Source organism: Pipistrellus hanaki (genome assembly GCF_964339955.1).
Source record: "Pipistrellus hanaki genome assembly, chromosome: 17".
NCBI classification, from domain to species: Eukaryota; Metazoa; Chordata; class Mammalia; order Chiroptera; family Vespertilionidae; genus Pipistrellus; species Pipistrellus hanaki.
Window position 1 is genome coordinate 38,499,238 of NC_140519.1, and position 13,148 is coordinate 38,512,385.

The 13,148-nt window shown below is 38.7% G+C and overlaps 1 protein-coding gene across 5 annotated transcripts in view; it reads left to right on the forward strand.

Moving 5' to 3' along the window:
- Positions 1-13,148, forward strand: part of VPS13B (vacuolar protein sorting 13 homolog B) — a 522,947-nt gene that overhangs the window by 455,914 nt on the left and 53,885 nt on the right. The window lies entirely within an intron of this gene.

The window sequence follows — 13,148 nt, forward strand, 5'->3', positions numbered from 1 at the left end:
GGCTGTCATGGAAGTGGGCTGCCATGAGCACTAGTGGTAGAACGTAGGGTTTAGGCTGAGGAGTGGGATCCACTGAGCAAGAACAAGAGGTATGAGGAAAACCAAGACATAGCAGGAAAACTAGGACAAAAAGGTGTTCTAAACACCTCCAAAGGAGTGTAGAAATGTCAGTGTTGTCAGATGCCATAAGGAGACTCAGTGAGGCAAGACCTGAAGAGACCATTGTATTTGGCCATTGGGATGTCACTGATGGCTCAAGGAGAACATACTGGGATAGAAGCCAGTTTGCAGTGGGTTGAGAAAAGCATGGGAGGTAAAAAAAAAAATGAAGAGAATGAACATGATTCTTTTTTAATCTTGGTTGGGTAGTAAGTAGAGAAAGCTGCAGGGTCAAATGAGGATTTTAAATGGAAGAAACTTAGGTGTGATCATATATAAGAAAAAATAAATAGCGAAGAGGCCGATGATGCACAGACTAGAGGAAGAAGGATTAATGTCATAAGGTGTTAGAACGGAAGTAGAGGGAGGAGCCCAGATCACAGATAGAAGGATTACCTCGGGTGGGAAGAGTTTGTACCACTTATCTACTTAGTGACTTAAAGAAAGTATTAGTTCTTGAGTCTGTTGAAGACTTAGTGACTTAAAGAAAGTATTAGTTCTTGAGTCTGTTGGTCAAATATCTACAACATTCAGTCTGGAGGTTCTTCTGCTGGGCTCAGTCATGAGGCTGCAGCCAGCTGCAGGCCAGCCGGGCTGGGTGGTCCAGCAGCCTCACCTATGTCTTTGGTAGCTGACAGGCCATTGGCCCAGGTGCTCTTGGTTCTCCCATGTGACCTCGTCAGCAGGCAGCCCAGATGGAAGCACGAGCAGAGACTGCAAGCCCGTTGAGCCTGAGCTCAGTCGTGCGGTGTTTCTTCTGCCACATCCTGGTAGGCAGAGCAAGTCTCAAAATCAGGCCAGATCCAAAGGGTAAGGAATGAGATTTCACCTTCCAGTGAGAGCTGCTGAGAAAACCTGTGGCCATTTGCAACGCCCACCAAAGCCTCATACTTTGTGCAAATGTAAGTGAGGTTGATGTGAGTTTTGCTAAAAGTAAAAAGAGGAGGGGGGAAAAAGTAGGAAGCTTTAAAAGAATGATTTTTCCCAATATCTAGTCCCATATTCTGTCCATAATAGGCATTCGATAAATCTTCACTGAGCATATAAGTGTTGAGACTTCTCATAACATTTTAGACATTTCTCACAAACATACACCAAAAAAAGCTTAATTATCTTAGAATGGAAATTATAAACAACATTCTTTGCATCATGTTGGATGATTTTGTGTATACTATATAGGCACACAAAAATAGGTCCTCTGATCTCAAAATGTGTCCTTCAGTATACTGTCAGTGCCCTGGACTCTTAATTAAGAGTTGCTCCTGGTCTCCCCACCTTAGCCCTCCGGCCTCCCAGGGGCCTCTAACATTCAATAGGATAGTAAGGACAGTGCTGCAGGAGGGGGCTAGCAGTGTACTTCAAGCAAGACCAGGCCTCAGGTCCACATGCATGTCTTAACTCCCCACTTTGGTTTAACTGTGAAAATTTCTTATTTTATCATACACTGGATATGCATCGTACAATTACCAAATATTATCGAACTTAAAACTGCATCAAGTTAAATTTGCCATATACTGTCTCTAGCTCTAGTCATGGAGGTAGGTTTCCAGAAACCTGCAGTTGTCACCCTTGCTGTAGTGTGGGGCAGCTCCCTGCAGGTCCACTTGGGCAGAAAGGGTTATGTGCCTTCCCTCCCCAGTGGCAGGAGCAAGCCACTCATTGTTGCTGACAGTAAGGAAGTCAGCAGTGAGGTCAATAGTGCCTGGGACCATCTGGCACAGATTGTAATCCAAAATACTCTGTAAGCACTGAGTACTTACAGTATCCAGTGAATACTCGAGACCAGTGACCATCAGCTGCATTTTTATTTCACTTTTAAGCAGTAATGAAATAGCAAATGGAAGGCTGTAGATGCAGTTCCTTCACCTTTCTCTCTCAAAATATTTCAAGTTTTATAAGAAGGTCCAATTTTGTAAGAATACTGGAGTACACATTCTCTGAGGAAGATTGTAGGCCTTGGAAGTCACCAGGAGAAGTAAATGGGCCCTGACAGTTTGGGCCATGAAGTATCTAGTGTAGGGGTGTCGAACTCAATCAGAGAAGGGGCCAAAATCTAAAATCCAGCCTAAATCGCGGACCGAATGGTTTACTGAACAGTCATAAACTGACAATGTCATAAACTGACAGCGGAGTGCAGTGATGACAGCGCAGTGCGGGCCACATTGCAAGGCCTGGCGGGCTGGATTTGGCCCGCGGGCCTTGTGTTTGACATATGTGATCTAGTGGGTAGAGCATCTTTGGGATTTCTTCATTTCTAATAGGAAATACATTGACTCTATTTAAAGTGAGAGGCAGCAGTTTGGATTGATGTTTTGTGTTTGTTTTATATATATATATATATATATATTTATTTATTTCAAAGTTTTGTTGTGGAAATGGTTTGCCATGTGACTTCATTACAACTTGATAAAGTCTGTCACAAGAAATGGCAAAGAGAGGTTTGTGTGAGGGCACTTTATCCACTCCAGGCTGATTTCTGGAGTTTCCTGGAAGCTTGAGGGAAAGGGCGCGCCTGGGGATTCTTCCAGCTGCAAAGCCCCCAGAGGAGTGGCTGCTGGTGCTGCTAATGGTCTCTCTGTCCCCCGCTGGCAATAAATCCTAGATATTGAAGAACAGCTTGGAGAAAAGTGTACTGAAGATTCCGTAAGCTTTTTACAAGACACTCAAAGGCTTTTCACAAGCCAGTGCTCTGCTAATGTGAATTCTTGATGTCTAAACATAAAGTTCCTTTACGAAACTAATTTTACATGTGAATTTTAATACGGAGCGCTTGGGGAAAGGCAATGCAGCTGGACCATTAAAGCATGGTATTTTGCCATTTTTCAGTAATGGGAAATACTGATCGAGAATGTTATAAAGATTTCAGCGTACGTACTGTGATCGTCTTTCATCATCACCTATTACCACAAGTCCATGCCACCAAAGCACTAACTCCGTTCAAGACAATGGCATCCCTGTTACTGTGGGGCACGTTTTAATTATTTCCATGCTGACCGGGATATTGAAGAGCTTATTATCTAAAGGTCAGAGTAATGCCCAAGACATGGCCAAGCCCAACGAGTGTCAGATGCATGGAATGTTGGATGACTTCATAGTTACGAAATTATTTCATTTCTCATGATAATTCCCGACTTGCCAAGTGAGTGAATTTTAAGAACTCTGAGAACAGATCTTAAGATAAATGTGAAATAATCCATACTTTTGGAGCCCAGGACTTCCCTTCAGGCGTTAGTTCATGTTTGACTTGCTTGACTTACACTTGGGGATAAAGTGAGTTAGAACAAGGTCTTTGATACCACATTCCCTTACAGGGAAAGCAGACCCACTTGCACAACGTTGGCTGGCTCATGTTCCTTGTTACACAGGCTCTCAGAAGCAGCGGCTGCCACGAAATACTTTATTTAACCTTTATAAAAATGTTTTCTTAGAATGGCAAGGCATTTTAGCCCAATGAAAATAAATAACTAAATTTTTTTAAATTTCTTTTATACCCATCTGTTGACTGCTTTTTGCTAATTAAAATTCAGGGCAAACAATTAAAATTGTCTAAATTGCCCTGATGACTAAAAAATAAAGATTGCATGAAAACACTTGATCTTTTCTTAGGACACATGTTGGCCTGCCTTCTACTTTACAATAAGCTTGAATTTTGCTGAATGACTGATGTTACATTTGAGAAATATTTCAAAGATAATTTTTGTTTACACTTTAGCTGGGTGTCTCTATGTTTATATTTGTACTTAATCAAAATTGGTTTTCAAACAAAGCCTGACACTTGGGCTCAGAAACTCAAATATGCATCCAGATCTGAATGACAATCAAAGGGTATCTCCAGTTGCTTATCTTATTGGCTTCCATTTCTCAGCTCTCCCAAATTATTCTTTATCATTTCTACCTAACTTACCCTTTTTTTAAAATTTCTTTATTGATTAAAATATTACATGTGAGTCCTCATCCCCCCAATAACCCCCTCTCATGCCCTCATCCCCCTGGTGTCCGTGTCCATTGGTTAGGCTAATATTCATGCCTACAAGTCCTTTGGTTGATCTCTCCCCCTTACCCCTACCCCACCCTACCTTCCCTCTGAGGTTTGACAGTCTGATCAGTGCTTCTCTATCTCTGGATCTGTCCCTGTTCATCAGTTTATATTGTTCATTATATTCCGTAAGTGAGTGAGATCATGTGGTATCTTTCTCTGACTGGCTTATTTTACTTAGCATAATGCTCTCCAGTTCCATCCATGCTGTTGCAAATGGTAAGAATACCTTCTTTTTTTTACTGCAGTGTAGTATTCCATTGCTGACATACTCTTTTCTCTTCCACTGAAGTGTTGGTTCCAGCCAAGGGCTTGACAACCACTGACTATCTTTCTGTCAAGAAAGTGTGTCTATGTGGTACCAAATCTTTTCTGTACATACATGCCTATCAAATTTCTCTGAATTTTCACTTTTCAGCCCTCTGTAGTAGTGTCAAGGTGAACAGCCTCAAAGACTGTCACACAATTCTAAATATAAGGGAGCTATTGGCATCACAATTCATATCTTTTCAGTTATAGGAATGCTTGCACGCTTTAGAAACATGAAAACAATGCATGTGTAATGTGAAATGACCTCTTTAAAATAAGTCCATATATATCATTTTATACTTTTTTTACTGCATGCAGTTAGATCTGGTTTTATAATTGATAGGTTCCATAAAGTTATATTTTAAAAATTAATTTGCTCATTAAGTCTTTTTGCAAAAATTTTTGTAATGAAAATTTTCTCCGAATTTAAATAGTTTCAATTTAGATCATCTATACTATTGTAATAATAGGATAATATGCAAATTGGTCAGAATGCCGTCACAGTAACAACCGATCAGAAGGCTGTGTGCGCAGCAGGCATGGTGGGGGGGGACTTGCAGCGTCAGGGATGGGGACCTATTTACCATGGGGTTTCGCAGGTGCATGGAGAGGCCCCTCCACTGCAGGCCCGGCCCAGGGGTCCGCAGACCTCCCCTGGCTCCAGCCTACCACTTTGGGACAGTCCATTGAGGAGCCCCAGATGTGTGGGCGGGGCCTACCTCCTTGGAGCAATGGATCACATGGCTGCCACACTGTGACAGGGCACAGCCAGGCTGGGGGACTCTCCGCCTCGAGTGCTCAAATTTTGTGTTTCAGGCCACTAGTTTTTAATAGAGAATACCCATTAAACATCTAATATTGTTTTATTGATAATGAATAAATCAGAAGTGTCACTATTATTCACCCTACTGTTATCTCTTTTTAAATTTATTTTTTTCTAAGTATGTGCATCTCAGCCAGAGATTGAAGAAAATAATGTCTGAACAGTGAAAAATAAGTCATTTGTGAAAAATTAATATTTTTTTATTTCAAATAAGGTTATGATTTGGTTATAGATATGTTGAAACATGTATTGAGCTTTAATGTTTGCTAGAAATGTGTGACATTTGACATTCTATTTGCCCACCAAAATTAAAATAATTTATCATAAACTATATGGTGAAGTGACACAATGCACTGTTTTAAAGCTATTAAGACAAAGATATAAGATAGCAATAGCATTATTTCTTTTTTTCTAGTAATTATGAGTATATTGTTTTTTGTTCAGACCTATGACATTTTCTCTCATATTCACCTATTTGTCATTTTGCTCTGCATAATTATGAAAGTTTTAAAGTTTTTTTTCTTAAAAAACTTGCTCTGCTTCTATCACTGTAAATCATTATTCTGCAAATGCATTTTTATTTCCTTTTATTTCTTATCTAATTCCTTTTTATATCATTTAGTTTTTTTAACAAGCTGTTTTCCATTTATATGAGACTGTTCTTTCTTCTCAGTATTTTCCTACAGTTTATAGAAATCATGTAATTTTGCATACTTTAGAGAAAACCAAAAACATTCCTGGTGGGTTTTTTCCCTGAACTCTGTGACACGGTGCTTACTCTAGCTAGTCTCTTCTTCACCTCATATTTTAAGGATGATATTCATTCTCCCTCGCTTTGCAGTGTTTTTTCATAGGTCTCTGGCTTCTTTTCATTTATTTCTGTTGTTTATTAATGATTGCATCGAGAATAACCGTGGGCGAGACCTCGTTATCAGCTGAGGAATGGTGAGGTTTCTATTATGTCTCCAGCCACTGGGCAGATGTTAAAGTCAGTTCCCCTTCCCTAGCTGGCATTTGATAATTTTTTTCAACTATACAGCAGTGAGAGCTTCTTCACATTCTTTCATGCTTCTCTGATGTCCTGAATTGTCCAAATTCCGGAAAAACTACAGTTTCTTCATTCACAGATACTGTTTTTTCTTTTTCCTGACTCTTGATCTCTATCTTGTGTCAAGCACTCATAAAAAGCAACGGGGTGCTGCTAGAATCTGTTGTTTCCAGAGAACTACTAGCTTCCGGTGGATATAAAGCCATAGCGGGGGGCCGTAGGGAATGGCATTTCAAACAGCCTAGCATTGTCATTTACTTTGTTCCGGTGTCTTTAATACTTCAGTAAGGGATTCGGTACAAAAAGAACCACTCCAAGTTAGGCTGTTGCCTGCTTTTGTTTACCAGAAATCACAGCCCTGGATACCTTTTACTCTGTTTCAGATGCGTCTTTTTTTATGTTATTTCTTTGGGTAAGTAAAATATGCTTTCTGGTCAATCTTTTCCCTCCCCCAAGCTGTATACCCTGAGCCCCACAACAGTTGTTTCCTTCCTCTCATAAAAGTTGGCAGTATAAATGTTTTTCTTGTTAAGTATCTGTTTCTCTCACTATAGTGTGAGAATTTGCAGTGAAGTAATGTGCCTCACTCATCTGTATTTACCATGTAGTACTGTCAGTTGGCTAATGGTAGACCTTTAATAGATGTGGATCCTAAAAATCTTTGCTGAATTGAAACACACACACACACACACACACACACACACAGCAACAACAACAACACTATTGCCCTAGGGCACATATGTCAAACACAAAGCCCGCCGGCCAAATCCAGCCCGCCAGGCCTTGCAATGTGGCCCGCACCGCGCTGTCATCACTGCACTCCGCTGTCAGTTTATGACATTGTCAGTTTATGACTGTTCAGTAAACCATTCGGCCCGCGATTTAGGCTGGATTTTAGATTTTGGCCCCTTCTCTGATTGAGTTCGACACCCCTACCCTAGCGGAAAAACTCAAAAATAATGACATGAAACTGCTCCAGGATTCAAGTAAATGGTAACTACTTGAGCAAGCTTGGGAGGAGCGTTGGAGGCTGCAGAGGTGAGCAGAGGAGCCCGGCACCATTAGCAGCATGCCCGCCCTGCAGAGGGGAGAGGGGTTAGTGACTGGCCTGTGGGTGGTTTCACGCTGGAAGCTGTTTTTCAAATACAAATGCAGGTTCTGAATGCTTCCTGCTAGACATTTCTCATCTTAATATTAATTTTGTCTGATTGCAAAATATACATATTTAGAGTATGAAATTTGGAAAATACATAAAAGCGCACACATACAAAGAGATTTAAAACACATAACCCAACACAAGATAGCACTGTTAGCATTCTGGCATACTTCTAGCTATTTTCTCCCTTAAGAGTGGGCATATATAGTCTTTACTCATTTTACAAAAATGGTACGCCTACTGCACATAGTCTTTTGTAACATGCTCTTTCTCAGTTAACCTATCCTAATTGACATTGGTAACGTTCTCTATGTGTGAGTTTTTTCAGCAACCTGGAAAGAGAGGTATGGTTAAAAATAAAGGCTGGGTAAGAAACATTTTCAACATAATTCACCTTATACCTTGCCCTCCCCAACACTGAGGCCCTGGGCAGGTCACTCAATCTTCTGTCTCTTTGTTTGTTTTTTCATCTGTAAAGTTAAATAAAAGCATCTACCTTAGAAGATTTTTTAAGGAATAAATAAGACAATATATTAAAAGCATCTAGTGTTGGCACATAACATGTGTCCAATAAATGAGAGTTGATACTGAGTGGACTATAGTTTATTTGATCAAATTCCTATTAATGCCAAATTTTTATTATTAAAATAATGCTGGAATAAACATACATCTAGATAAATCTTTGCACAAATCTATAATTATTACCATAGGATAAATTCCCATGGAATTGATGAGTCAATGAAATCTGAAACTAAGGCTTTGTGATACAAGGATCCCTCTCCAGCTATCATTTTCACTGTAACCCACATTTTGTAAGTGTGTTAGGTTCCCCTCTTTTGTAGGAGGCTGTGTTATGCTGATTGTACGGTATTTGTGGACTTCATTGGATTCAGACTTGAGGGGGAACCCACACGCACTCATTTTGTAGAGGAGTAAACTACCTGACACATGTGTAATGACAGTGACTCCTCCATTATGGTATCTCATAGAAGATTCATCTGGAAAACTTCCTTTCTCATTCTCCTTTTTCTTTAAAAATGTAATGCACCAAAGGGGTCCATGTTGTCCACTGGAATATAATTCAATTTTACTTATTTCCACTTTATCTTTCTTTTAGATGTGAGATTGTGTTCTATAAACGTAAAACAATACATAGGGTCCTAAGACTCCAGGATTGAATCAGGGTGACACCAAAATTAACCATTATCTAGAAATGTTTCTACTTCGTTCTTAGCATTATTACTCTAAGCCTTCTAAAATTCAACTGCCTTGAAAAAACAATGAGCAATATAATTCATTTTCTTTTTATGTTAATGTGTTGGTGTGAAGTACACAATCAGTTTTATGCATTTCAAACAAGCAATTTTACTTTAATCTGTTGAATTTGATCTGTAACTTTTCAGATGTTATTTTAGATAGACAAAGCAAATTTATATTTTAACTTAATTTTCACTCATGATGCTCACCTAATATACCATTTGGGGTCTACTTTATGCTTTAAACATTATGGTATTTGAATTATGGATCAGAGTGCCTCTATTAAAGGCCATTCAAAATAGGATCTTTTCTCAATATTTGGATTTGATATTCATTTTATGGTAATATTTTATGTGAGAATCACTAAAATGTTTGCATATCTACTTTGGGTTATTGTTTCCCAATTCATTTATTTATCCAATACTGTGCACTAAGCTCTTGGGATACAATGATAAGTTTCAAAGTTTAAAAATTATGTTGTCTAAGCTTTAATATATATTAAAACACACCCTATATTTATGTAATCTATACTAATAAAAGCCTATGTGGTTGTCACACCCTCGTGTTGTGATGCCCTCATGCCATAACAATCCATCACCAGGAGGTTGCGTGCGCAGCAGGCGCAGGTGGGAGGGGCTGTGTGCTCTCAGAGCCACGGAGGTGAGTCCCTGCGGCTCCACCTCCACATGGCAAGGCCGAGAGTCCCGCAGTGTGGGGTCCGCCAGCTCCGGCCTACCTATTTGGGGCAATTCATCAAGGAGCCCTGAATGGGTAGGCAGGGCCTACCTCTTTGGGGAGATTGATCATCGGGCTCCTGCACTATGAGAGGGCACAGGCCAGGCTGGGGACCCCCCCCCCCACCTGAGTGCACGAATTTCATGCACTGAGCCTCTAGTAAGTATATATAAATATAATGTATATTAACATATATATATTCAGTCATTTATTTCACCTGGACAACATACTCGTTTTTTTTAATAACTTCTAAAATTTCTATAAATGATACAATGGATTGGGAAAAGTTTTAAAGTTCTGTAGATTTTCAATTTTTTTTAGAACATCACAAATTATTTATATAGTAAATTATTATAAAATGGAAAACAATGCAAATGAATCGGAAGACAAGTTTTTCATTTGTAATTAGTAGGTAACAATTTAAAAATAATGAAATAAAGTTCACAGAAAAGTGGTTCCTTCATTTATAATTAAGATATAATTTTTAAATGTTTCTTAACTATCCTCTTTTCGTCCTTGGTACACCCTGTTTTCCCAGATTTTATAGATTTTATCTTATTTTCTTTCCTCTGTAATCTGTCAATATGGGAATTCTCCCTTCAGACATGACTGTGGGTGGTCCTGTGAGCTGGTCCCTAGTCTCCTGATCAGTAATTCTGTTTTCAGTTTTATTTTGTGTTGGAGGGGGGAAATGAGTGAAAAGTTGTATATGTATTCCCCTACGAGGTCTTCAGTGGGAAAACTACAAATGTAGTCTTGTTGCCAGCACAGCATTGGGGGCTGGGTAGGAAAGGGAAGAGGTGGGGGATCTGCTGGAAAAAATGAAAATGTAGCCCCTGGGGGCCTTCCATCAAGTGTGGCCACTGTACAACCTGCCTCACTGCTTAGTTTCTGTTTCCATTGAAAAGTTCAAACAAGAGTAACTTGATTTTTTTTCCCAATGGAAAATATTATTTACTAGCTAAGTAGTCCAAAGAGAATGAAAAGCCTGAATAGAAAAGATTGTAGGGGAATTGAGTAAGGGAAGTTAAATGGAAAAGATGGGAAAGGAAATATCCAAATTGACTTTAAAAAAAAAAAAAACACAACATAAAAATACTTTGGGCTCCAGGCCAAAGAGATGGTGATATTTTGCTAAGCCCACTGCTTTCTGTCTCCCCTGTTTCTGGCCCACATTGCCTGTCATCCTGACTATTGCAATTGCCCTCTTACTCCACACTCTACTCTTACCCTTCTGTCATACATTGCTCCCTTATACAGAAGGCTTCGGTAGCTACCCACTAAATTCCGGCAAACACCAGTTCCTTAGCTTAGTAAGTCAGTGCTGACCACAGTCTAGGTCTGTCTGTCTGACTTTACTCCCCACTCTTTTTTCATGTTCCCTTTCCTTCAACCAGTCGAGGCTATTAACTTTGCCCCAAGTAAACGTTCTGACTTCCACCTACCGGATTGTCCCTTTGGCCCAGCAATGGAGTGTCATCTTTGCAACTAAAATCCTACCCAAACTCTGAGACCCAATTGCTTCATGAAGCTCTTCTCATCGCATCAGCCTAGAAGCCCTCCCTTCTCTAGACTCCTGTATCATTTTGTACCTCTCTGATGTCTCTTATTAGTAATTTGCACACACCTTATTTTCCCTATAAGACTTCAAGCTTCTTGGTCTCTTCCTTGAGTGCTTCCTTATTTTCTCCATAATGTCTAGCATCTTGCCTTCCTTATAGTGCCTGAGTAAGAAAAGTATATTGGATAAAACGGTGGAAGAAAATCTCATTAGGATCAGCTAGGCCAGTGGTCGGCAAACCGCGGCACGCGAGCCACATGCGGCTCTTTGGCCCCTCAAGTGTGGCTCTTCCACAAAAATACCACGGCTTGGGTGAGTCTATTTTGAAGAAGTGGCGTTAGAAGAAGTTTAAGTTTGAAAACTTTGGCTCTTAAAAGAAGTTTCAATTGTTTTACTGTTGATATTTGGCTCTGTTGACTAATGAGTTTGCAGACCACTGAGCCAGGCTAACAACAAAGTTCAAATGTTTATGCCTGATTTTATAGTTCCTTCTTGCTTGATGTCCGTGGGTATCTGTCTCGTGCCCAAGTCAATGACTCCACAGGAAGGAGAACTAGGAAAGCAGGCCTGTTGGATTCCTTTTTGTAGATTTCCCCTCGGGAATGTAATTCCTGTCCTAATAAATTATATACATCTACTTGCCAAAGATATTTAGATGCTTTTTAACAGTAGATCAAACATTGCAAATATTCTACTGGTGATGCATGTGGGAAGAAGTGTTATGTTTTTCCTCCTACTTAACTTTTCTGTGTGAACTAAATCCAAATGATTCTGAATTTTTGTAATTCAAAGAAAATATCTGCGCCAACATTTTGAGAACCACAAGCTGCCAAGTGAAACCTGACAGCGTATTCCTTGGTGACATCCAGTCATTAAAAGCTGTGTACACAGAGTGAGCAGCTGCCTAAAACTGCTCATGTGCAAATGTGAACACTCCTCAATTATTAAAATTACATTGTGTGCATTAAAATTTATTTAGAAATTTTATGAAATTTTCAAAAATAAATATAGTTGAGCTCAACCTTATGTACCTTGCCTTTTTTTTTTCTTTTTTTCTTTTTTTCTTTTTTTGTCATTTCCAGCTACTAGTCTCTCCAAAGAAAACAACGTTCTTGTTTCTTTTAGTTCTGTGTGTGCCCGAGCTTTTTTCCCAGTCGCTGCTACAAAAACTGAAGTGGTTCCAAACATCACTATTGTTTTTCTTTTTTTCTGTAACTAATATTTAAACATCAAAGATACTCTGGTACTTTAAGTTAGAGTGCATATAAGATCAAATTTTCCCTACAGGTACTTATTGAATAGAATGGTGTTTTTTGGTTGGTTTGTTTTAAGCTGTTAGCCTTCTTTTTTAGAAGTCATCTGAATGGTAGGTAGCTTTTTGATGACTGGCAGTTGTGTGGAGGAAGAACTGGAGTGGGGCCATATTAAAAGCTAGGAAATGAGTTAGATTTTTTAAAATGTTTTATTAAGATATATAAAATACAAACCAAAAAAAGCTCTCTTAATTTTCTAGCAAAAATCACATTATGGTGACCAGTGATCTTGGGAAATTTTTTTTTATGATTAAATGTATGGATATTATTCTTTTTTTTTTAAATATATTATTTATTATTTATAGTATTATAAATATCTCCCATTTTCCTCCCCTTTAACCCTTTCCTCCCAGCCCCTACCTACCTACACAGGGAAATTTTTTAATTTAAGTACTTTACCTCTTAATGCTAAGACTAAAAGATAATCTTTTCATGAAAAGACTGTTGTTATTATGGCAATTCCCATAATAATTAATATACTTATTTTAAGAACTGATTATGATAGCTCTTATAGAATGTTTTCAAAGTTCTATTCATTCTGTTAATTGGTAAAATGTTTCATGTGATTAGCCTTTGGTTAGCTTTTAAAAATGTATTTGTGATATAAAAGAAAATATTAAGTTTGTATATCATGTAAATGTTTTTCCTAAAATGTCCGTTTTATTTTCTTACAGTTAATCATCATAGAGAACATTGTTTATTTTCATATATATCTGTGTCCTAAAGAAACAGTAACTATTATGTTGTTTTG